The sequence below is a fragment of the Notolepis coatsorum genome (genome assembly GCF_963971535.1).
Source record: "Notolepis coatsorum genome assembly, chromosome: 1".
Lineage (NCBI taxonomy): Eukaryota > Metazoa > Chordata > Actinopteri > Aulopiformes > Paralepididae > Notolepis > Notolepis coatsorum.
In genome coordinates this window covers 313360878-313388257 of record NC_140165.1, presented here as the reverse complement: position 1 = coordinate 313388257, position 27380 = coordinate 313360878, and the positions used below count along the sequence as shown (strand labels likewise).

The 27380-nt window shown below is 44.6% G+C and overlaps 1 protein-coding gene across 4 annotated transcripts in view; it reads right to left on the bottom strand.

Moving 5' to 3' along the window:
• Positions 1 to 27380, bottom strand: part of sipa1l3 (signal-induced proliferation-associated 1 like 3) — a 184461-nt gene that overhangs the window by 88228 nt on the left and 68853 nt on the right. For all 4 annotated transcript variants that reach the window (XM_084326936.1, XM_084326939.1, XM_084326938.1 and 1 more), the window contains exon 2: positions 15377 to 15466. The gene's annotated coding sequence lies outside the window, so the exon portion shown is untranslated. The remainder of the gene's footprint in view (positions 1 to 15376; positions 15467 to 27380) is intronic.

Genomic DNA, 27380 nt, shown 5'->3' with positions numbered 1-27380 from the left:
CTCTCTCTCTCTCCATCTCTCCCTCCGCATGCCGCAGCCCTGGCTCACGCACCACAAGCACACACAGAGTCTGGTAATTACACCGGTTAGGGACGGTCGTAATGACAGAGTTAGCAGAGTACGGCTACCAGAGGAATGAGTGTACACACATACAGAGTACAGGAGGTGGGTGTGTGTGTGCGTGCGCGTTATAGCGTCGATATAGGCAGACCTGAGATCAGCACCGAGAGAGAGGTTGTAGGTAGGGGGACCGTAACGGCCTGTCAGTATGGAGATCAGATCAGTGAAAGTAACAGCCTGGCGGGTGGAACCTCCTCTTCACAGAGAGAACACAGTAAGTCACCCAGATGTAGTAACAGTAAAGTGGAGGCATGACGAGTCAAAGAACGCTTCAGAACATTATAACACGGCGCGAAGAACGCTCCGTAATCACCGTCAAATTACTACAAAACACAATCAAAGCGTTTACGTTATATAGTGGGGGTAATTAAACTGTCAACGCCGCGCGTGAGAGAGAGAGAGAGGCGTGTGTCGGCGGCACGGTGGTACAACGCGGAGGAGGAGGAGGAGGGGGTGGTGTAATGACAGATAGGTGTGTGAATGCAGTGGAGGATGGCTGGCGTGGCGCGGGGCAGGCTAGATCAGGCGCTGGGCCGGGGGGGGGGGGGGGGGGGGAGCAGGTGGCGGCGCATATGACTGGCAGACGGGGAGAGGAGTGGAACAGTATCATGCAAACACAACACAAGCTGGCAGGCAGGGAGGGCACATCAAACATGCATCACTCATCACCTTAGCTTTAGGGGGAGGGGGGGGGGGCAGCGGAGAGTGTGCCGTCAGCTGTACAGCTATTAGGCAAGGTCCAGTATCCAACAACACTGGCCTTATGTAGCTAGGCTAGGTCCAGTATCCAACAACACTGGCCTTATGTAGCTAGGCTAGGTCCAGTATCCAACAACACTGGCCTTATGTAGCTAGGCTAGGTCCCAGTATACAACAACACTGGTCTTATGCAGCTAGGCTAGGTCCAGTATACAACAACACTGGCCTTATGTAGCTAGGCTAGGTCCAGTATCCAACAACACTGGCCTTATGTAGCTAGGCTAGGTCCCAGTATACAACAACACTGGTCTTATGCAGCTAGGCTAGGTCCAGTATACAACAACACTGGCCTTATGTAGCTAGGCTAGGTCCAGTATACAACAACACTGGCCTTATGTAGCTAGGCTAGGTCCCAGTATCCAACAACACTGTCCTTATGTAGCTAGGCTAGGTCCAGTATACAACAACACTGGCCTTATGCAGCTAGGCTAGGTCCAGTATACAACAACACTGGCCTTATGTAGCTAGGCTAGGTCCAGTATACAACAACACTGGCCTTATGTAGCTAGGCTAGGTCCAGTATCCAACAACACTGGTCTTATGTAGCTAGGCTAGGTCCAGTATCCAACAACACTGGCCTTATGTAGCTAGGCTAGTTTCAAGTTCAAGTTTCTTTATTAGTTGTCATACAGAAGTACAGAATACTTTTATATAAAATGCTTCTTTCCGTTTTGCTCCAGAGATTATGCTAGATAAAAATAGATAAGTATAAAAAGTATAGTAAGTATAAAATAGAAGTCAAGTACGTAGACAAAAGTGTTCAATATATACATATATACAATGTACAATGCAGAGTAGAAAAGTAACTGAGTTACAATATACAATATACTATATACTATACAGTACAATGCAGAAATGGGATGAGGTAAAATTTTGGTACAATTTACAGTAAGGTGTAAGGAGGTATGGGTTGTAGTGGAAATTCTTTGACAATAAATATAAAGTGTGTTTAGGTGTTCTAAAGTGGGTAAAGTGGGTGCTGGAGTGAGGTCCAGTATACAACAACAATGGCTTTATGTAGCTAAGCTAGGTCCAGTATACAACAACAATGGTCTTAGGTAGCTAGGTTATGTCCAGTATAAAACAACAACAATGGCCTTAAATAACCATACAAGACTCATTTGGACTTCTCACCATCACCAGAGATTGTCCCGGGAGTTAATAACAAGCACACGCTCTGACTGAATGCAGAAGTTTGACGTGCGGTGCTTCTTGTAGCGTCGTGTGGTGAAAACAAAACGATACAGTGGTTTTCAGAAAGAAGAGTTACATAATGCCTGGCAACGTTCAAACATCCATCAAGTCTCATGGAGAATTTTCCACCCCTTTTCAACATCAGTTTGAATGGCAGTTTGAACAGCGTTTAGTAAGGTAAGATGATATCAGCTAAAACACACATTGATTGTATATACACCACCCTACAAACACAAAATGTATCAAGGACAGGCCATCTCCAGTAATGGTAAGAATTAGACTCGTATGGTCCTTTAAAAACAAACAAAAAACACACTAGAATTAAGACTAAAATGATTAATAACAAAAAATATGAATTGCTGTAAAATCCTACTAAAGATTAAAAAGCAAACATGAGGTATTATGAGAGGTAGTTCCTGCTAATTATCTTCCCCATTGTTGCCAACGCAGGAGCTCGTTTCCATCTACTCTCATCAGTAGAAACAACAACAATAGGCTGACGGGCCTAACTGCCCGACCAGAGAAGAAGCTTAGTGATGCTAAACAGGGGAGATGAGCTTGGTCGTAAAGGATACAGATGCGTCATTGTACTCTGTAGTACATCGGTTGGAGAGAAGCCGCCTCCTTCAGTTTCAGGATGAATGAGGGTAAACGGTAAATGGTGCATTTATATAGCAGCTTTTATCCAAAGCGCTTTACAATTTTGTTCCTCACATTTCACCCATTCACACACCGACGGCGGAGGGGTTAAGTGTCTTGCTCAAGGACACTTCGACACGCTGTGCGGGAATCGAACCGGGAACCTTCCGATAACCAGACGACCGCTCTACTAGGGATGGGCGATAAAACAATAACGATGATTATCGCGATATATTTTTCCTCGATATAAATACGAAACGTGGTAAAAAAAACAAAAATCCAGTTATAAATGTTTTATTGTTATACAGTTCGTGTTCATGTTCTACCTCAGATTTGTGGACAGACTTGTCTTCCTTGCCTGCAACTTAAAGTAATGGCTTTGCTTGTCCAAATGACAAGACTGACCAAATTGAGATTTATTTTTCTCTTGTCCATTTATTTAGTTTGCTTTCTAATTTAAAATACAGTTTGAAACCGTCTGTACACAGTAGGCTATGTGTGCTAATCAGACTTGAGATTTAATTTATTTTTCATTATTAATACCAGAATTGAGATTTTATTTATTTATTTTATTTATTTATTTTCATTGTTAATGCCAGTTATAAAAGTTGTATTGTTATACAGTTCGTGTTCATGTTCTACCTCAGATTTGTGGTTTGGCAAGTAGGCCTATAGTTTGACATGTTCTGACAATAAAGAATATTCTGAACCACAATTAACCTTCTGGGGTTCTCCAGGTTTCATTCAGCAGCAAAAATAGCCTTTAAACTTGACAGAAATAATAATGTCACGTATATCGAGATAATTATCGATATCGAGTGATATGAAAATGTTTATTTATCGTGATAAAATGTTTGGCCATATCGCCCCCGGCCCTACGCTCGACCTCACGATCCACTGTCGTGCTAGTGCTGTGCAGTGGCGTAGAATCCTGCTAAACGATCCTTGTACTTGTAGTACATCGGTTGGCGAGAACCGCCTCCTTCAGTTTCAGGATGAATGAGGTCCGTGTTAGTCCTTCCATCTGAACGATCACATATTGATTCTTAAAATCAACCGAGATCAATCTTTTAACCCTTTCACTGCCACACTACAGAAGGTTAACCTTTCACTGCCACACTACAGAAGGTTAACCTTTCACTGCCACACTACAGAAGGTTAACCTTTCACTGCCACACTACAGAAGGTTAACCTTTCACTGCCACACTACAGAAGGTTAACTCTAACAGTCCTGTGTCTCAGACTACTCTGTCTCCCGCTCAGTCTTCCTCAATAAAGAGAGGAAAAAAAAAAGAGAAAATACATCAAGTGAACTGCCCACCCTGCACCAAAAAGAAAAATGTAGTCTCTCTGTAGTCACTATCAGGCTGAGAGGCTTAAAAGCAGTACCGGTCAAAGTATCAAGGACATAACTCCTCTGTTGAATGAACAAGCTGTGACGAGGACAGAAACCTGGCATTAAGAGAGAGAGACACACAGACAAGCAGCAGCACAAGCCCTGGTGTGACGAAGACAGGGGCCTGGCATTAACACTTTGAGTGCCAGCGACGAGATTTCTCGTTAGTTCATGCCAACCGTTGAGTGCCAGCCGACGAGAAATCTCGTTTTTTTAATCGTTATTTTTTATTATTATCGATTTCAGAACAGCGTGGAATATGTCTTTTGACCACCCAGCGTTGGATCAATAAACGTGATTGATATTTGGAATGGCGATCAGGAATGAGTGATATTTTGAAACTATTTAAGGCCAAAACATGTAAAAAAAAAAAGTGATTTTTTTTTATTTTTATTTTTTTATCTGCCCATATCGACCCTATCTTCATATCGGACCGATACCGATGTGTAAAAAAAAACTGCTATATCGGCGGATATTATATCGGCGGCCGATATATCGTGCATCACTAATTAAGAGAGACACAGAGAGACAAGCAGCAGCACAAGCCCTGGTCTACATCCGTCTTCATGTCGCCCTGCGCTACCTGAGGGCCACAGGTCCCGTCACACTGGGACTCCGTCGGTCACCCTGCTCTCTCCTTCATTTCTCCTTTCCTCCCTTTCTTTCTCTTGTTCTCTCTCTCTCCTCTCTACCTGTCTCCCGTGACCCGGCTGTCATTGTCTTCATTGATTACGAGCGGGGGGCTCTGTGTTTCTCCTCTCGCGTAACCTTTACTGTCACATCGGGGGTTACTGCTGTCTGTCCGTCCGTCTATATGAGTCATCGTGCGGATACTGCCTTACAGAAGAAGTGTCGAGCATCTCGCACACACACACACACACACAACTAGTCACGTCTAATAATTTGCATAAAGTAGGCCGATCACGAAATGCAGCCCACATGATCGCTCATCCAAATCCTCCTAGGTTTATCTGTGGGTGATGATGAACATATGAGCAAGGATGAGGAGAGGAGAGGAGAGGAGAGGAGAGGAGAGGAGAGGAGAGGAGAGGAGAGGAGAGGAGAGGAGAGGAGAGGAGGAGAGGAGAGGAGAGAAGAGAAGAGAAAAGCAATGAGATTGCAGGGTAAAATAGTATGTTATTTAATAGTCAATGTTTTATTATTAACATACAATTGAATTTCCCATCAAAGTAAAGTTACAAAAATGTCTATGTATGCTGAAAATTGGAGACTGGCTCAATCAGAAATCGACCAAGGATATTGCAATTGGTGCACCTCTACAGAGAAGAGAAGAGAAGAGAAGAGAAGAGAGGAGGGGAGGGGAGGGGAGGGGAGGAGAGGAGAGGAGAGGAGAGGAGAGGAGAGGAGAGGAGAGGAGAGGAGAGGAGAGGAGAGGAGAGGAGAGGAGAGGAGAGGAGAGGAGAGGAGAGGAGAGGAGAGGAGAGGAGAGGAGAGGAGGAGAGGAGAGAAGAGAAGAGAAGGTTGTGATGAATGAGCAGGAGCAGTATGTACATGTTTGAACAAAATGCTGGGTTGTGGTTGTAGTGTAAGACGCCATGCTCTCCCTGGACGCCCCAAGATTCTCCAGGATTTACATATAGGATTGATGTAGCACTTGGGAGGGGCGGAGCTGAGCGATCATGGAGTAGACGTGTTTCACAGGAGCTCCCTTCTACCGTGCTGAATATACGTTTCTCCCCATTAGTCTTTATTTTATTTTTATTTGTTTTTTATCTGTTTGCTAGGTCGTCGTGTTTAGTATACATTCACCAACTTTTTTCGACTTTCTACGATGGCGGGGGTGGAAACCAGAGCCATGAAAGAATTAGGCACGACACCGACACCGCCGAGCATGGCCGCACCGTCTCCCGCTGTCGGGGAGTTAAGCGAAGCTGTACTCTTGGTCATGACCAAGCTACACGCAGACTCTGAGACACGCATCGCTGAAGCACAGAAGAAAGTACACGCAGAATCTGAGGCACGCATCGCTGAAGCACAGAAGAAAGTGTTGGCGGATTTCTGTATCAGCCTCCGTCGTGAGATATCAGAAGAAATACGGCTGGCGGTAGTCCCGCTGACAGACAAGATGGAGACGATTCACGCTGCCTCATCGGCTAATGCTAACGAACTAGCCATGCTAACGACGGAGGTATCATCACAGTGTGAGAAGATGGCGGGTCTTGAATCCGCCCTGCTGGCTAGGCAGGCTGAAGTCAACAAACTACAGTCGGCGATGGAGGAGATGCAGTCCCGGGATAGACGCCACAACGTCAGGATTGTTGGAGTACCGGAGACCAGCGGTGAAGGCCGTCTCTCTGAGACCATGCCCGAACTGCTGCAGAAGATACTAGGGACGGACGTCCTCCCCTCGCCTCCTATCTGTGAGTCGGCCTACAGAGCGGGCAGGTTTTCTCCCGGCGTGAACAAAGAACCGAGGCCCATCATAGTCAAGCTGAACAGACTCCAACAGAGAGAAATCATCATGCGGTCGGCTCGTACCAGAAGGGGTACTCTGAGGATTGGCGATCACAAAGTGGCCATTTTCGAGGACTTTACACCGGAGGTTCAAGCTCAGAGAGCCGAGTACAAGGTGGTCCTGACTAAGCTATGGAAACTAGGCCTGAGGCCCACGTTATTCGCTCCCGCGAAACTATCTGTGTTGGAGAAGGTCGGTGGTCAGCGTTTGTTTTGGTCGTTGGCTAAAGCGAAGGAATATCTCGCGGAGACACCCGAGTCTGTTGCTTGATATCTATGGAGGGTGAGTGACTTGGCGGTTTGGGCCTATATACATTGATTAGGTCGACTATTCACAAACACTTGCTGTCATGCCCAGACATGCTAACTGTCCTCTGCCCATCCAACTAGCGGGGCTTCCCAATGACTTCTGTTACTTGCTAAAGCTGACCTCTTGGTCGTACTTGTGTATCGCCTCTTTGGAAGCTAACGAGCTAGCTGAACAATGTACATAGTAGGCTAACGTGCTATCCGGATTCGTCACTAGCTTACGCGCTAGCCTCGGGCTAGCCAGCGGGCTTCGACTATGGTCTGCGCTGAGACATTCGTTAATGGTTACGTATTTTGGTTGCTGTTGCTGCTCAAAGGGACATTGGTTTGCACAGTTCAAGAGTGACCGAGTCCCTAACTAACTTCTGGTATGCTTTTTATTTTTATATCCAGGTTGTTTTGAGCTTTGGTGATCCAAAGTAGATGCCAAGGTCGGTTGAATATGCATATACAATATTTGATAACAGGTTGGGTCGGGTATGGCTTGCACTTCATGGCTATATGGTTATATGGCTTGCACTCTAGCCATTACCCTCTCTTCCTTTCTTTTTTCTTTCCTATTGTCGATGTCATCTATATGCGCGATTTAAATGTGATCCGGTTCTACCTTGGACTAACTGCTGACTCGCCTTAATTTTGTTTTGAATTTTCCGTGAGGCACTTATGCTATAAAGTTGATACATTAATATGCAGACTCCAAGGTAGATGGTTACAGGTTGATGCTGAGTAATTATATAATAATTATCGTCGCTGTTTTAATGGCATTTGAATGAGCAATTTAACTGTGATCCGATCCTACCTTGGACTAACTGCTAATCCTTAAATGTGTTTTGAATTTTCCGTGATCCACTTATGCTATAACGTTGCGACATTAATATGCAGACTCCAAGGTAGTTGGTTACAGGGTTGATGCTGAGTAATTATATAATAATTAGTGTCGCTGTTTTAAGGACATTTGAATGAGCAATTTAACTGTGATTCGATCCTACCTTGGACTAACTGCTCCGACCGATATCTTTATTGAAACAATGTATGATGACAGGTGGTGTCAGGTGTTGCCTATTACCATCCCCGGATTGATTAATGAATGATTGTGTTTAATTCTATTCTTACATAGGTTAGGTCATTCAGCCGTTGTGCCTGATCAGAGGGACGGCTAAAGGGGTGCACTTTGACCATAACCTTTTTTTTTCCCTTCCTCCTTTTTTTTGGTCATTGTTTAATTGACACTGTTCACACAATTTTGCACAATTAACCTGTGACCCGAACCTGCCTTAGACTATCGGCTGGGATGCTTTAATTTAATTTTGTATTGAATTTTCCTATACCTTTTTGGGCTATAACAATGTGATGTTGAAGCGCAGATTCGGAAATAGAGGGCTGCAGGTTGATGCAGAGTTATTATTTAATAATGGCTATTTTTACCATTATGGTTGTCTCATGTTGGGGCCAGGGCTCAGGTGGTTTTCGACCGATATCTTTATTGAATTTTATTTTATAATATTTGTGTTTATTGGACTAGTGGGGGTTTACTTAGGGGTTTATCTAGAGGGGGGTGGGAGTGGGAAGCGTCTTATTGATCCATGTCTCTAGTGGGAAGTGATAGGAAGATGACCATCCTCAGTGGATGGGGCATAGGGTGGGGATTGGAGAGTGGGTATAGAGGAACTTATAGTAGGACGGGTGGGTTAGGGTTTAGAGTAGAAGGAGGGGGGGCTGTAGCTGGGGTGGTATTTTTATGTGTTCTATGTACTGTTGTCTTATATATGTGTAAGTGTTCCTCCTCTGAACTCCTGGGATTGACCGTCCGGGCCCGCCGGGATCGGCACCTCTGTACTCAGCCTGGCTGCACGGGTATGTTCTCTACGCACTTATACAAGCTCGACCATGGCTAAATTGAATATTTTAATTTGGAACGCAGGAGGGCTTAACGCCCCACACAAGCGTGCCAGTGTCCTTTGGCTATTGAAGAGGAGAAATATTGACCTTGCTCTCCTTAGTGAGACGCATTTAATGGTAGGTGACGTGTCAAGACTGGCAAATCGGCAATATCACGTTATCTCCTCATCCTCAGCCGATGATAAGACGAAAGGAGTAGTCATAGTTACAAGACGTAACCTTGATATCAAAATCTTGGATGTATGGTCGGACACGGAGGGAAGGATTACTATAGCAAAAGTTGAATTCTTGCATAGGAAGATGGCTATAATAGCATTGTATGCTCCTAACACATTTGATTCAGCGTTCTATAATACAATCACGAAGAATATGTTGGAACTTAATGGATACGCTCTCATTGTGGGTGGCGATTTTAATGCGTGCTGGGATGCGGAGATGGATAGGTCCGGGACCTCTGAAACGAGCGACCAGAAACGGGCCTCTGAGGCCCTCAGGATGTGGGCCAAAGACACGGGGCTCACAGACCTCTGGCGCTTATGCAACCCCACCCTCAGAGATTACTCTCACCTGTCAGCCAGACACAAAAGCTTCTCTCGAATTGACTATGCATTCGCGTCCCCTAATATGTTTGATAGTTTCGATGTCTCATTGGTTCCCTTGGCTCTCTCAGACCACAAGGGGATTTTCCTTACGGCAACCTTTGGCAGGCTCTCCGCAAGAGCCCCCAGATGGCGTTTTAATTCGACCTTGCTAAAGAACGATGACTTCTGTTCTGAGTTCAGGAGTAAACTAGCTGAATTTTTGCAGATCAACGTTGGCACGGTAGAAGACCCTAGGGTCCTGTGGAACGCATTGAAAGGATTCATCAGGGGTCATGTCACACTATTTGCCTCCAATTTGCGAAAATCCCGGTCAAAAAAGCTAGAAGGACTGGAATCATTATATGCGGACCTATACGCATCCTTGCAAACTGACTATAATGAACGACTAAACACACAACGTAAGATAGTCAAAAAAGAAATAAACTCCATACTTAAACAACAGTCTGAGTTCTTAATACATAGGACAAGACAAAATTACTATTTTCACGGCTCCAGACCTAGCCATCTATTGGCAATGAAAATACGCTCAAATGATCATTTCTCAGATATCCCCTCGATTAGGACGAGCCAGGGTGCAGTCACTACTGATTCGAAAAAGATCAATGACACTTTTAAAGAGTTTTACTCACAGTTATATAGCTCAGAGGGTAATCTGGATGACTCTAGATTTGAATCGTTCATTGGCGGGCTTGAGATACCCCACATTTCTGAGGAAGAGGCCAAGGAACTGGGGAGACCGATTACTCTCGTAGAATTGAGGGAGACTATTGTTGAAATGCAGAGGGGTAAGGCGCCAGGCTGGGATGGTATTCCACCCGAAGTGTATTTAGCTTTCTGGGACCAACTGGGTCCATTGATGCTCGATATGATCAATTACGCTATCGAACAAGGGGAGTTCTCAAGAGATGTCAATATGGCGTTGATTTCTTTACTTCTCAAAAAGGACAAAGATCCCAATGATTGTGGTAGCTATAGACCCTTGAGTCTTCTCGGGGCCGATTTAAAGGTGTTTGCCAAGGTGCTGGCCCGTCGCCTGCAGAGATTTATGTCTGTATTGGTACACTGCGATCAAACTGGTTTTATCCCGGGGCGTCTGGCTGCAGATAATCTTAGGAGGCTGTTGCATGTAATCGATAACAGTAAAGACAATACAACTCCATCCACAGTTCTGTCTTTGGATGCCATGAAGGCGTTTGACAGACTTGAGTGGTCATACCTGTGGAAGGTACTTGAGGTCATGGGTCTTGGAAAGAGTTTTATTCATATGATTAAAGTCCTGTATGCCTCGCCGTCTGCGATGATACTGACAGGCAAAAACTGTTCCACACTCTTTCCAGTCTCCAGATCTTCTAGACAGGGTTGCCCTCTGAGCCCGGGACTGTTCGCGCTTTCCCTCGAACCTTTGGCCCAATTTATTAGGCAATCGGAGGACATCGTCCCCATAATGGTCAACAATACTCCACACAAAATTGCTCTCTATGCGGATGACCTGCTGATTTTCATGGACGACCCCTCCCGGTCGGCCACAAAATTATTGAGGATAATCGACGACTTTGGTAAATTGTCAGGTTTTAAGATTAACTGGAACAAATCAGCCTGTCTACCTCTTAATGAACTGGCCAAGGCGGTACGACTACCAGCTGATATCCCCATAGTAGAACATTTTAAATACCTGGGCATAGAGATATTCCCCACGCTGAACCAAACTACTAAGTACAACTTCACGGGTACTTATGATAAAATACGCCAGGATCTAGACAGGTGGTCGTCCCTTCCTAACTCCTTACAAGCCCGGGCTTCCATAATCAAAATGAACATCCTGCCTAGGATAAATTTTATTAGCTCAATGCTCCCCCTGCCCCCTCCAATAGACCACTGGCGCAAGGTACAATCGATGGTATCTAAGTTTGTCTGGAATAACAAACGCCCGAGAATCAAAAGGGCTACTACTCAACGTAGGAAACAAGATGGGGGCCTCGCAATCCCTGATTTTAAACTTTATTTCTGGTCCTTTTCACTGAGACCTCTGATGTGCTGGCTAGACCCTGTAGAGGCTGTATCGTGGCGCTCCTTAGAAGCGGCGGCGGTGTCTCCGCTAAGATTGCAGGATGTAGTGTACTCCACTGTCTCTATTGCGAAATGCCGGCTGAGGTATGGACCGATCATTACTCACGTGATCCAAACGTGGCGTAATGTACAGAGGTCGTGTGGGGTTAAATGCCCTTGGCACCTGGACTCTCCAATTTTTAATAACCAGCAATTACTTGTTGGACACAAGCCGGTTAATATTCCTCAATGGCAAAGGAGGGGAGTGCATACTCTGGAGGATATTTATGATAAGAACGGCCTCCGTGCGTTTCAGGACTTAAGAGAATTTTATGATCTTCCCGGCGAGTCCTTCTTTCTTTACCTTCAACTAAGGTCAGCACTGAGGGCGCATGGCGTACCGTGGGCTCAAGCTTTGCAACCACACCCCTTCCTCAGGCTCATAGTGGACAGAACGACATCCAGAGGGTTTGTCTCAGACTTTTATACGCTCTTAATTCAATCCACGTATAAAAATTTATCATTGGATACAATCTGGCGTGTGGATATCCCGGAGTTGGACCCCGAGTTTGACTGGGATGATGTTTGGGCAAATGTGGCATTATCTTCCCGCAACCCCAATCACCAGCAAATTAATTTTAATTATATTCATAGGACCTATCTTACACCTAGGAAGCTATTTGCTATGGGACTGATAACCGACTCTCGGTGCACTTTGTGCTCTCAAAAGGCCACTGGCACTTATATGCATATGTATTGGGATTGCCCACCAGTGGCCCGTTTCTGGAGGTCAATAACGGACAAACTTTCAGATCTGTGTGGCTTAACTATCCCATTCACAGCTGTTACGCTACTCCTGAACGATATAACGACACTACCCGCGTCCGTACAACTGAAAAGGGTTGTCCTAGCGGGCGTCACAGCAGCGAAGAAGCTTATAGCAATGAGATGGAAGGAGCCTGAGAAGCTGACAATGATCAACTGGTCCCTAACTCTATTGGATGTGATTTATCTTGAGATATCCACGGCTCGGGTGATTGGGGTAGGGCAGGCTGGCATTGACCTGTGGTTCGCAGCAGCTGAGAAGGTAAAGACCGCCGTGTGCGGCTGAGCGGGGTTGGGGCGCTTGATCGGGGGGGTCCGGCGGTCTCTGGGGAGGGGGAGGAGGAAATGTCTTGTCTGTCTTGGTTTTTGTCTTGTCCTTCTTAACTTTGGCTGGGGGGATTTTAGGGGGGGTTGGTATTTAGCTATTCTGCGCTATATGTCAATTCACATGCCATCTCCCCAAGGGACTAATATTGGCAGACTGATTGACCTGTCAACCAACTTGGAAGAGGAATTTCTTTCTTCTTACACTTTACCGTCTGCGAGTTTGGCAGTCTTGAACATGTGTAAGGGACCTAGGCTATCTACAGTAAATCTGCGACAACACTCTCATAAACAATCTTTTAAGTCACTCCACTTTGTAAAGGTGGGGAAAGGTTGCCATGTCTTGAAGACCCCTTTTTGTTATTGAAGTAGCCACCTATATTTGATAGGTTGGACGCTGTTTCTTTTTCTTTTTGTCTTATAATTTATTATTCTGTATTATTGTTGTTATTCTCCTGTGAAGTTATGTTTTTTGTTACTGTGGTTATTGTGTTGTCCTGTTTCATGTAATTAATAATAAAAAAATTTGATCAAAAAAAAAAGGATTGATGTAGCACTTAACAAGCAACAACAACACACTGAACAACACATGTATCCCCATTGTGTCTCTGTGTGTTTATGTACAGTGCCACAGGGGAATTATCGTAAGGAGACAGAGAGACAGACAGACAGACAGAGGGAGGGGAGAGACAGAGAGGGGAGGGAGAGCGAGAGAGAGAGAGAGCGAGAGAGAGAGAGACAACAGGCATCCTGGGCTTCATTCAGCTTCGATGAGACTTGAAGCCTGAACCAAGGCTGTCGTGTTCCACAATGCCTCTTAAGCCGAGTCAGAATGTGCTTTATGTAAATAAAGTATTTATCATTTCTGTCAGAGACCACAAGGCCCAATGCAATTTACCACCACTTTAATATGCTGTGGAGGACAGTAATGTATAGCAGCACACTGGAGAGAGAGAGGAGAGAGAGGAGAGAGAGGAGAAAGAGAGAGAGAGAGATACAGAGACAGAGAGACAGAGAGATACAGAGAGAGAGAGAGAGGAGAGAGAGGGACAAAGAGAGAGAGAGACAGAGAGAGACAGAGAGAGAGAGAGAGAGAGAGACAGAGAAAGAGAGAGAGATAGAGACACACAGAAAGAGAGGAGAGAGAGAAAGAGAGAGAGACAGCCAGACGTTCGTGCATCACGATGAGAGAAAGGGAGAGTCTAATGTTTCCCGCGGTCTGGTAGCAGGAAAGAGGATAGCAACAAGGATCCAAAACAAAGGGTGGGTACGACGCATCCTTATAGTACTTTACATCCTCGTAGGTCGCGTCCAGAGACGATCCATTGGTCTGACGCCACTGCATAGGTAAGGTGTTAAAGGTGATGTGTGTATTTAGCACCACTAATGACCATAAACACTAGACTATAACTCATGTGGACACCCACCCACATAACCGAACTAGACTGAAAAGGAACACGCCAACATTTTGTTAGCCTAGGCATTGTCCAACTAACACCTCCCCCGAAGGCTAACCGGCACTGTCCGCTTCCATTCATTGTGCTAAGCTAGGCTAACGTGCAGCCAGATAGCTTTCTACTGAACGCACACACGAGAGGAAACTGGTATCTATCTTCTTGTCTCTCTCTCTGGAGAAGACGGTAAGCTAATTTCCCAAAATGTTGGCGTGTTCCTTTAACACATTGAGTGCCACGCCCCTTCCGGGAAGTGACCCCTTCCTTGCCGTCCATTAAACCCATGTAAATGTAGTTGTAGTTTGTAGACCTAAACCTATATTTTATAGTATAGTCTAATAACGCTGTTGAGTCTCAGTGACATGCTTCTGGTCTTGCATGGTCGCCTCTGCTGTCAGTGTGTGAGTGTGTGAGTGAATGGGTGAATGTGAGGAACAACATTGTAAAGCGCTTTGGATGAAAGCTGCTATATAAAAATGCACCATTTATATGCTCTCATGAAAATGTAAAGTTTGGCCCGATGGTAGCATTAGCGGAAGTGATGCACCGATGTGAAAATTGTGGCCGATACCGATTACCGATATTAATATTGCTGTTCTGGCCGATACCGATATTTACCGATGTCGATATCTCTGTATAGAAAACACTTTTTTATGATAATCAAATAAAGAGCTATTTTCCAAAACGCATACCTTTTTTTACCTTTGTAACTTATTTTCAGAAATGACTGATATTTTTTAACTATTTAAGGCCAAAACATGTAAAAAATAAAAAAAATGATTAAAAAAAAATAAAAAAAAATAAAAAAAATTATATCGGCCCATATCGGCCCTATCTTGATATTGATATACCGATGTGTAAAAAAAACTGCCATATCGGATGCACGATATTATATCAGCGGCCGATATATCGTGCATCACTAGCTGTGGGGTCACCTAAATATACAGGGTTCTTCCTCTAGGGTCCTGAATGTTCACAGCTCATTTGAAAAGACTCATTAATAAAAAGCTATTTATGTGTATGATCAACAAACCCTATGAACTCTTACACTGGGCACTGGCAAACATGTAATAACTCAAAAGATAGCATCCGCAGATCAGATGGGGAACGCTACATGAATGAGATCACACAAAAAACTAAAAACAAATCAAACGGGTGCCAGATTCTGAAAATACAACCACCACTTCCAAACATAAAACATTACCGTTGGCACAAAGTGTTTCTTTGTTGAGCTTTTAGATAGTCTGCCAGCCAAACCCTCATCAGCAGATAATGAAACCACACACACATTAATTTAGCCCCACACCCACCCACACACACACACACTAACTTACCCCCTCCAGACACCAGCTGTGCAGGTGTAGAGGGCGCGGCCAGGGTGTTTGTTGATCACAGGGCAGGGATCAAAGCTCAGTCTCTCCGTTCTGATGGAGAAAAGGGGAGAGAGATAAGCAGGTTAACACCTACAATTTACTGTTACAGTTCAATCCCTGTATTTCAATGTTAATAGTAGTTCAATCTCTGTGTTTCAATGTTAATAGTAGTTCAATCGCTGTGTTTCAATGTTAATAGTAGTTCAATCCCTGTGTTTCAATGTTAATAGTAGTTCAATCCCTGTGTTTCTATGTTAATAGAGTTCAAGCCCTGTTTCTGTTCCCAGAAGGCCAGACTAGGCTTGTGTGGCTAATCTTTGTGGAATGAAGTCAACGGTCAACTCAGATGCTAACTCATATTCTTGAAATGCCTGTGGTTTAATCTTTAACCAATCTAATTTCAAGTAAGCGGACTGTGCGGTGTGTGTACTGTACCCGCCTGTGTGTGTGTGTGTGTGTGCGTGCGCGCGAGTGTCTGCAGAACAGATGCAATCAATTCCACGCATCAGGTCAGCCATTATAGGCTAGTCTACTGTTTGAGAGGAGTCTGAACAACAAGGCCAGAGGCGCTGCACGCACGCAGGCACACACACACACACACACACACACACACACACACACAACACACACACACACACACACACACACAACACACACACACACACACACACACACACACACACACACACACACACACACACACACACACACACACACACACACACACACACACACACACACACACACACACACACACACACACACACACACACACACACACACACACACACACACACACACACACACACACACACACACACACACACACAAAACAATAGACTATACTGACAACACATTGGGGGTTATGCAACTATCTTGCTCTGCTAAAAGAGGATTCAACAACACCCCTCTCTAGCATCCTGCCCTGTCCTGACTGCACGCTCACCCCTCTCTCTGTCTCACATCCTCCTCTCCCCTCTCTCTGTCTAGCATCCTCTCCCCTCTCTCTGTCTAGCATCCTCTCCCCTCTCTCTGTCTAGCATCCTCTCCCCTCTCTCTGTCTAGCATCCTCACCCCTCTCTCTGTCTAGCATCCTCTCCCCTCTCTCTGTCTAGCATCCTCACCCCTCTCTCTGTCTAGCATCCTCACCCCTCTCTCTGTCTAGCATCCTCACCCCTCTCTCTGTCTAGCATCCTCTCCCCTCTCCCTGTCTAGCATCCTCACCCCTCTCTCTGTCTAGCATCCTCTCCCCTCTCTCTGTCTAGCATCCTCTCCCCTCTCTCTGTCTAGCATCCTCTCCCCTCTCCCTGTCTAGCATCCTCACCCCTCTCTCTGTCTAGCATCCTCCTCTCCCCTCTCTCTGTCTAGCATCCTCTCCCCTCTCTCTGTCTAGCATCCTCTCCCCTCTCTCTGTCTAGCATCCTCTCCCCTCTCTCTGTCTAGCATCCTCACCCCTCTCTCTGTCTAGCATCCTCACCCCTCTCTCTGTCTAGCATCCTCCCCTCCCCTCTCTCTGTCTAGCATCCTCACCCCTCTCTCTGTCTAGCATCCTCACCCCTCTCTCTGTCTAGCATCCTCACCCCTCTCTCTGTCTAGCATCCTCCCCTCCCCTCTCTCTGTCTAGCATCCTCTCCCCTCTCTCTGTCTAGCATCCTCACCCCTCTCTCTGTCTAGCATCCTCTCTCCCCCTCTCTCTGTCTAGCATCCTCTCCCCTCTCTCTGTCTAGCATCCTCTCTCTGCTGCTAACTCCATCCTTTATAATGGTGCCTTTCTTCCACGTCTTGGCCCCTGTCCCAGGAGTGTAGAGGGGGGGGGGGGGGGGGGGGGGGGGGGTGAGAGAGAGTGTGTATTAAAGGGAAGGAAGGTGGGCAATGTTGGGTGGAGGAAGAGAGTTCAAAGAGAAAGGAAGAGAGAGAGAGAGAGAGAGAGAGAGAGAGAGAGAGAGAGAGAGAGAGAGAGAGAGAGAGAGAGAGAGAGAGAGAGAGAGAGAGAGAGAGAGAGAGAGAGAGAGAGAGAGAGAGAGAGAGAGAGAGAGAGAGAGAGAGAGAGAGAGGGGGGGGAGAGAGGTTTGGGGTATATTCATGCAGGGGGTGAGGGGGGGGGGGGGGCACTAGAGGCACAGCCGTTGTGTCCTGGGGGGGAGGCCCATTACTGTCTGACAAACACGGTTCCAATCAATAATACTGATCAATTCAGGTCCACTTATCCCCCAACACCCAGCATAATAACACAGTGTCTTTAGCTGATGGCGAGTGTGGGGGGTGGTTATGGGTCAGCGGTTGTGCGTGTGTGTCCGTGTGTCCGTGTGTGTCCGGTGTGTGTGTGCGTGTGCGAGTGTGTGTGTGTTTTCTACAGCCAACAGAGAGACCTTCCTGCATGTAGCCGGCAGAGTCAACATGGATTTCACAGCCCATGCTTTTTCCTCCACTGCCCTGCTGGACATAAAACACAATGACAAGTGGAAACTGTCCAGCGGCGGCAGCAGCGATCTAAGCTCGTACCTCGCCGTACGGAGCGCGGCCCCCCCGGGTCTGAAGCGCGGCCCCCCGGGGTCTGAAGCGACTCAATTACCCATAACAGCTACAGCTTAGTAACCTGTGATATCGCCAAGCTGCGCCTTCCATGCTGCTGCTGTCTTATCGCCGCGGGCGACACCACACAGAGGTTCATGCACTCACACAGCACACACATCCACACGCACACACTCACAAACAACTCACTGCTGCACCCACTTTAGAACACCTAAACACACTTTATATTTATTGGCAAAGAATTTGCACTACAACCCATACCTCATTACACCTTACTGTACATTTTACCTAAATTGTACCTCATCCCATTTCTGCATTGTACTGTGTATAGTATATATAGTATATTGTATCTCAGTTACTTTTCTACTCTGCATTGTACATTGTATATAATATGTATATATTGAACACTTTTTGTCTACGTACTTGACTTCTATTTTATACTATTACTTACTATACTTTTTATACTGATCTATTTTTATCTAGCACAATCTCTGGAGCAAAAAAGAAAGAAGCATTTTATATAAAAGTATTCTGTACTTCTGTATGACAACTAATAAAGAAACTTGAACTTCATTCACATGCGCGCTCTCACACCTAGCCAACGATGACATTCAATGTCCCCGATTCAAGTTCAAATTCAGATTCCTTTATTGTCACAGCTTTTAAAATGTACATACATTCCGAAAACGTGAGATTAGTGATGCACCGATGTGAAAATTGTGGCCGATACCGATAAACCGATATTAATATTGCTGTTCTGGCTGATACCGATATTTACCGATGTCGATATCTCTGTATAGAAAAAACTTTTTTATGATAATCAAATAAAGAGCTATTTTCCAAAACGCATTTTCTTTTTTTTTTACTTTTGTAACTTATTTTCAGAAATGACTGATATTTTGAAACTATTTAAGGCCAAACCATGTATAAAAAAAAATAAAAAATTTGATATCGGAATATAACTTTACTAATGGTACGATGACATCACCGGTGGCCATATTCAAACTCATTTATCCTCGATAACAGTGTGTGCAACACCGATGCAGATTGAGTGTTTTTGGACATGTGTAAATAAGCATTGTTTTTTTTTTTTTTTTGTGAAGTGCCCCTTTAACCTAAAACATTCCAAATCAAGTCTTGACATATATTTTTATAAAGGCTGGAATTTCTGTTGTTGTTGTAGTAATTGTACTATATTTTTACGAGCACTTTACGACTCACACAAAAACAACAATGCGTACCTGTGTTATACTTAACCATTTCTGAATGCATTTCTCAGCACCTCAGTCACACTCAGGTCTGTTTGAATAGGACACGGTTACATCTAAAGACTCTGCTGTATATTTAGTACTGGAGTCATTCTCTGTGGTTCCAAAGCCTGCCAGACAGAATGACCATCAAACAGTAGAGCGTTAGCCCAGTCCTTCTGTGTGTAAGTATGTATGTATGTGTGTGTATGTATATGTGTATAGTGTATGTCTATGTGTGTCTATTAGGGCTGCACGATTCTTGCTCAAATGTGAATCACGATTTTTTTTTCCCCCTAAGAATTGAGATTCACGATTCTCTCACTTGCCAACCTGCTCATCGGGAGCAGTTAGGGGTTAAGTCGTGTCTTGCTCAAGGACACTTCGAGACGCTGCCTGGGAGGAGGGGGAATCGAACCAGGAACCTCCGGATTACCAGATGCCTGCTCTACCTCCCGGGGCCACTGTCGCCCCTACGTACGTACGTATGTGTGTGTGTGTGTGTGTGTGTGTGTTCTCCATGCTTGCAGGACAGTGCTCCATCCCTCTCATTGGCTACACACTACGTACGATGTGTCCTGCATCATGTTGACGTCCAGCTCACTGGAGGCTAATAAGAAGAGTCTCTAGTAACAGTAACACAGTGAGACCCACGTGAGTGCGTGCGTTGGACCAAATTAGAGTCGAGAGGAATTTCAAGGATGACATGCAAATTATACTTTACATCTCATTATAACAGCAGCACTGTTGGCCCGGAGAGGGAAGTACATCTGTGTGTGTGTGCGTGTGCGTGTGTGCGCGCGAGTTGTCTCCGAGTTCACCATCGGCGACGGGCGGCGTTGCGTTGTGATTTGAAGGGGATTAACCTAAAAAAAAAAGGAACTCAAACGGCATGAATATTTCAGAGCGCTGTGTCAGAGCCAGAGTCGAGCCCAACACTACTTAAAAAGTTGTTGTACATAATAGCCGTCAGACGGAATGAGCACAGCCTGTCCTAGTTATAGCCGAGAGGTTTGTCAAGAGCTTCAGCAGCACCAGGAATCCATCTTAACCCTTCCTACACAGTTCAGTGTGTTATATAACTGAGCCACAGCCAGGCTAAACCTCTGTAATACTGGGGGGGGGGGGGGGGGGGGGGGGGCGACAGCGCTAGAGCAGTCGTCTGGTAATCCGGAGGTTCCCGTGGTTCGATTCCCGCTCCTCCCGGGCAGCGTGTCGAAGTGTCCTTGAGCGAGACACTTAGGTTGGACACCTTGCATGGTGGTCGCCTCCGCCGTCGGTGTGTGAATGTGTGAGTGAATGGGTAAAAAATGTGAGGAACTAATTGTAAAGCGCTTTGGATAAATAGCTGCTGTATAAATGCAGCCATTTACCATTTAATACTGAACAACTGCACTGTATTCTTATTATAATGTAGTGTATATACCCTACTACAATCCTGCACAATTGTACAGCCCTGTCCGATATTATATTCTAATTTAGTTTATATATTCCATTTTGTTTTATTCTACTAAGTGTCTGTTAACACTTTCTCCGCCAGAAACGTCATACAACAGGTTTCAAGGTCACCGTCATACATTATCAGGAAATGAATCAATCATGCAAAAAGGAGAGTTTTTCAAATCTACCAGCCAAATGGCTGGTAAGTCAAAAAGTTAAGTTTGTTCCCTGGGCCAAACTAAGAAACCAAAAAGGTTTTTAACTACAACACAACATGCAGGCAAAGGGCTAACCACCAAAACCACGGTCCAGACATTTTGAAAGACTGCGTTACCCGTGAACAGGCTCTAGCGCGTAGTTATAGACCTGTCCGCTGTATGTGTCAGACTCAGGCTATGGTTAGACTAGTGTATTCCTGGCGTTTTTTTATACGTTTTTGACGACGTATGATGTCCTATCTACACAGAAACGCGTTTTTTGGCGTTTTTTTGTGGATACGGCTGAAACGCAAAATTGTGTTTGCGTTTGGAGATACGCAAAAAAACAAGTCGACAAACAGCGTGTAGTCAGCACGCTAGCCGTTGTTGCGAAAACGCCCATGCGCAGTAGATACCATCTGCGTGCCCTTCCGGTGACAGCAGAGTGTGTGTGTGTGTGTGTTTGGGACAGAGCTCCGTGTCCCAAATAGCTTCAGCTACCATGTGTTGTCAAGTTATTGTTATTAGGACCCCAGTCCAAGCTACAACAGTCTGCATTCCCTTAACAATTGTTTGTATTGAGCCGTATTGTATTGTACCCATATGCAATTATGTTAAATAAAGTTTACATCCATTCATTCTGCTAGCATTACCGATGGCATGAGCAGCTGGCTAACGTGAGCTATCAGGATTCAGACCCTGTTAGCTCAGAGTTCCTCTTTCAACTTAAGAAGCATTAAACAAAATGGCCCAGTCATCTATTCACCTTTGTTTAATACACACAGCGTTGTCTCTAATGTTATCTAACTACTGATAGCTCGCGATATCATCAGTTTTGATGCTGGCTAAGTAGCGTGAGCTAACGTTAGCTTCTAGCCACAATGCTATAGTTATAATGGCATACTCCATTGACGTTAGCATGCAGCTAACAATGCTACCGAGCGTTTTTTAGACTAAAACTATCCGCTCTTGGTGGTCACTTGTGTTGATGTTAGTTTTGTTTCATCAACAAATGACAAGCAGAACACACAGTGAATGTATCCGTTTTGTTTATTGCACTTTTATTAGGCTTTGCTGGAAAATTATTGCTGCATTGAGTAAACAAGATGGTGGCGCGGCATAGGCTGCCTTATTGACATTTGAGCTTCCACCAGGAAGTGTATTGGCACATTCGTTCTGATTGGTTGAAATTGCCTTCATGTTTGCCACCTACTGCCACCTACTGCTTTGGCAGTGTACTACATCAGTGTGCTTGGCTGACAAAAACGGAAAAAAAACGAAAGTGTGACTCGAGGCGCATGACGTCGCGGCGATACGCGGCGATGCGTATAAGAAAACAATACGAAGATGATACGAAAGGTGTAACCTCAGCCTCAGTGTGTGCACGCATCAAGGGGGCAAAAGGAAGGTAATCCTGGTCAGAACAACGGGGCAGACTATATTTGCATTTGTTATTCGAACACGGTATGTTTGTATAGAGTGCACTGGCAACCAAATAGTGCCAAGTGATAGCAGCATCTGAAATGCTGGAGGACCATGGTTTTGTGTTGGACATGGCAAACCCTTTTGTAGAGCCATATGAAATCCGGAATCGCGGAATTGAGCAATAAAAATGGAATCAACTGTATAAAAAAAGAAAGAAAAAAAATTTAAATTTATTTTCAATGTTGTGGGACTTGTACAGCACTTTGTTCAACTTTGTCAGTGCTGTACAGTTTAAACCTTTTTAAATCTTAGACAAACAAAACACTTTGCTTTCATGAAATATTGTAAGCCGTCATTTGAGGCTTTATAAAAGCAGCACAATGAACACAAATCTGTCAGTGCAGTCCGACCTCATCTTAAATAACAAACAGCATTGCTTGGTTGTAATTAACAAAGACAGGAAAAAAAATCATTTATTTTTTTTATTTTTTTTTAATAATCGAATTTTATTTTCATATTTGAATCCCATGCCCATCGAACGAAGCTTCGAAGTATTTAAGACAGCCCTATTAAATGGACTGTTATAGCTTATTAAATTGTGGACATTTATTCATTCCCACTTATTAGACACTATTTCTGATGGTAAAATGAGCGTACAAAGCAAAATACAGAATTCTGAAATATTAAAACGAAAAAATAACATAATTTGAAAAAAAATAAAATGGAATTTGGAAAAAAATAAAACGGATTTCATATGGCTCTACGCCTTTTGCCTGCATGGTGTAGATTAAAACCTTTCGGTTCCGATTCCCCCGTTTGCTCAGAAAGTAAGAAAGCAAATTGCTTCGCATCGACTACACTGCTGGCAAAACAGACGAAGAATCATCGTATAACTCTGTTTGACATTTTCAGCGGAAGAATGTCTTCAAACTTTATCATCTAGTGATGGTAAATGGACTTTGCAAAGGTTAGGCTATATGAGGCAGAACTCTGTCTTCAGCAGATTATAGAACAATAGAAAACTCTGCCTATTTGGGCAGAAATGTGAATATAAACAAACGCGAGTTGTTTACAAGAAAATCCTTTGGATACCTTCATTCAATGTATCAAGAGAGCCTATAATCCAAATCGTGTGGCAACATAAAAGAGATACAATGATGAGAGAGAGAGGCAGACAGAGAGAAACACAGAGAGAGAGAGAGAGAGAGAGAGAGAGAGAGAGAGAGAGAGAGAGAGAGAGAGAGAGAGAGAGAGAGAGAGAGACAGACAGAGACAGAGGGAAGGGGAGAGAGAGACAGACAGAGAGAGACACAGAGAGAGATACAGAGAGAGAGAGACAGAGAGAGAGAGACAGAGAGACAGAGAGAGAGACAGACAGAGAGAGAGACAGAGGAGAGAGAGACAGACAGAGACACAGAGAGAGAGAGAGAGTGAGAGAGAGAGAGAGAGAGAGAGGAGAGAGAGTGAGCGAGAGAGAGAGAGACATAGTAAAAACACCTTGTCTACAGTCCTTGCGTGTGTGTTGTTGCATGTATGCATTATGTGAGTGAGTCGTGATGTGCGCCTGCTGCAGGAGAGGGAGGGACCCCCTGCAGTGAGGGGTGGGAAGCCCCATTCATATTCCAACACTGGGAGGTGGAGACACACTTTCATCCCTTTTCATCCCTTCACCCCCCCCCCCCCCCCCCCCCCGTCTCTCTTCCTCTCTCATTTGAATAGGAATGGGGCGATGGAGACTCAAAGAGACCTGCTTCCTTTCCTACAGCTCACAGCTCACAAGTGAATGGAGTGTTGCCTCTATCCCTCTGCAAGGCTGCCCACTGTGACTGGTCATTACAAGTGAATGGCACGTGCCTCTGCAAGGCTGCCCACTGTGACTGGTCATTACAAGTGAATGGCACGTGCCTCTGCAAGGCTGCCCACTGTGACTGGTCATTACAAGTGAATGGCACGTGCCTCTGCAAGGCTGCCCACTGTGACTGGTCATTACAAGTGAATGGCACGTGCCTCTGCAAGGCTGCCCACTGTGACTGGTCATTACAAGTGAATGGCACGTGCCTCTGCAAGGCTGCCCACTGTGACTGGTCATTACAAGTGAATGGCACGTGCCTCTGCCAGGCTGCCCACTGTGACTGGTCATTACAAGTGAATGGCACGTGCCTCTGCAAGGCTGCCCACTGTGACTGGTCATTATGGAAGAGAGGAGACGTTGTTGTATCCAGAAATGAGAAGTGATATTAGGGTAGACCCGCCCAACCCCCACTTGACACATTTCCAAATAAATTAAATAGATTTCTTACTTTTAGCTTAACAGGGTTTCCCATGGAAATCTATGCAATCAATTCATAGTTGTTTTGATTAGCAGTGGATTAGTCATTGACCAGTATTAGCAGATTCAAAATTTGACAAATATCCCAATATTCCAATCTGAATCTGTGAACAATGTGTGAATCGTTTTGCGTCGTCACGGTAGACGAGCACCGTGTTGCATCATCGTCTTCTATTTGTGACTAGCAGAAGAAAGAAAAGAATAATCATTTGCATTATGGTGTAACAGTACAGGATAACATTTACTCACTGCTAGCCTCTTATCAAGTCAAAGCCAATTGTAATTTGGAAATCAATCAGTATATCGGTCAAATTGTCTTCCGTCGTCAGTTAATGGTGAGACTGAGTGGAAAGTGGTGAGTGAAGGAGAGAGAGTCCCAGAGGTGCATCCCCGAGGATAAACCAATCAACAGAGAGAAGCGATACTGAATCACACATGTCATCATCACCCAGAGAAGGTTGAGAATATTTTTTTCTCTCCCCTGGAGCCCATCGTCTGTGGCTTGGGGCGACTTGTGACTGGAGAGAATGCTCTCTTCAGATGCCCATCGTCTGTGGCTTTGGGCAACTTGTGACTGGAGAGAATGCTCTCTTCAGATGCCCATCATCGGTGGCTTTGGGCGACCGCGCTCTTCAGATGCCCATCGTCTGTGGCTTTGGGGCGACTTGTGACTGGGGAGAATGCTCTCTTCAGATGCCCATCATTTGTGGCTTTGGGGCGACTTGTGACTGGAGAGAATGCTCTCTTCAGATGCGGCTCCATGCGATAAATGGTAAATGGTGCGTTTATATAGCAGCTTTTATCCAAAGCGCTTTACAATTTGGTTCCTCACATTCACCCGTTCACTCACATTCACACACCGGCGGAGGCGACCATGCAAGGTGCCCACCTGCTCATTGGGAGCAGTTAGGGGTTAAGTGTCGTGCTCAATCACACTTCGACGACACGCTGCCTGGGAGGAGCAGGAATCGAACCTCTGGATTACCAGACGACTGCTCTACCTCCCAAGCCACCGTCGCCTCACATACGTCATACAACAGCCCCGTCAGTGAGACCAGTGACGGTGCTGCTGCCTATCGCTGTTACAGGTTGCTATGGGAACGAGAGAGAGGGAGGGGGCACGCAGACAGGAAGACGTATGTTGTGTAGGCGTTTGGCCACAGGCATTCAGGACGCACCACCTGAGAGCAGAGTGGCAAATAACAACGCCCGCATGGCCATCCGTCACGCTCTTCTGTGCGACTGTGGTGCGTCCTCGCTGCAGCCGATTGGACGGCGGATAAGATGGAGCCAAAACAAAAGCACAACACACACCGGGTGAGACGTTTCCACGGCCCATATACCCATCCTGAGCGTCAGGATGCTCAATGACTCTATGCGACACTAACCCATCCATCTTAGTGATGCGCGATATATCGGCCGATATGGCCGTTTTTTTTTTTTTTACACATCGGTATCGGTCCGATATCAAGATAGGGCCGATATGGGCAGAAAAAAAATATATATATATATATATTTTTCTTTTTTTTATGTTTTGGCCTTAAATAGTTTCAAAATATCAGTAATTTCTGAAAATAAGTTAAAAACGTTATTAAAAAAAAAAAAAAAAAAAAGAGAAAAAATGCGTTTTGGAAAATAGCTCTTTATTTGATTATCATAAAAAAGTGTTTTCTATACAGAGATATCGACATCGGTAAATATCGGTATCGGCCAGAACAACAGTAATATTAATATCGGTTATCGGTATCGGCCACAATTTTCACATCGGTGCATCACTAATCCATCTACATCCACATTGCACACACTCACCTTAAAACAAACACTCACCGTTAACATTCACTTTAGACACCCTATTTTATCTATTTATTACAAAAAGATTTGCACTACTTCCATACCTCATTTTTGCATTTTCTTTTTAAGTTAGCATTTTTGTATTTTGTACTTTAGTGTTAGAGCCAAATGTATGATTTTGTTTACTTTGTAAACAGTTGTATAGGTCTATAGTCTATATTTCATACATAGCCTATAGAAACACTTAAAATGCCATAATCTATATACCGTAATCACTGTTAGAGCCAAATGTATGGTTTTGAAATGATTATTATTGTTATTGGTATGAATAAAGTCATGACTTATATAAATAATGGGTTTTGTGATCATGTATTGTTGTGGTTATTATATTTTTGATAAGCTAATTATGGAGATGCCAATTGGGATGCATGTGGCTAATTTGGGGAAACAGGCATCAGGTGTTTAAAACGGGCTGGCCGTCACACAGCCAGTGTTCTAAGAATGTTTGGTATGTGGCGACACGGTTTTTTGACCGCTGCAGAGCAGCCTATGTTTTTGATTTATTTATTCTACAATATGATTTCGCCGTCAAATGGTAAGATAAACATTTCCTAAAGTTCATTGTGGGGATTATTGGAATCCGAAGATCTGTAAGGAAAATCTGAAAGGAAAATAAATTACATATAAAATCCGATCTCCCGAGTGCTGCTATCTGAGCGCATCAACCAAGCGCATACCAGTAGAACCAGAAGGTGCATTTACGTTGAATAAGGATTACAGCTTTATTTAGGTTGTACAGTTTAGTTTGTATATTGCATATTTTGTACAGGGTTTGGACTTTATTCTTTTTTTACTGTATGAAGCACAATCTCAGGAGGGTCATACAGAACCAAGCATTTCACTGTAACACGGAGAGACCTAGATAGATTACAGCAATGAGGCCTAATATCTATAGAATGATAGAGATAATGAGTGGTGCAATTCACTTACATAATAAGAGTTAT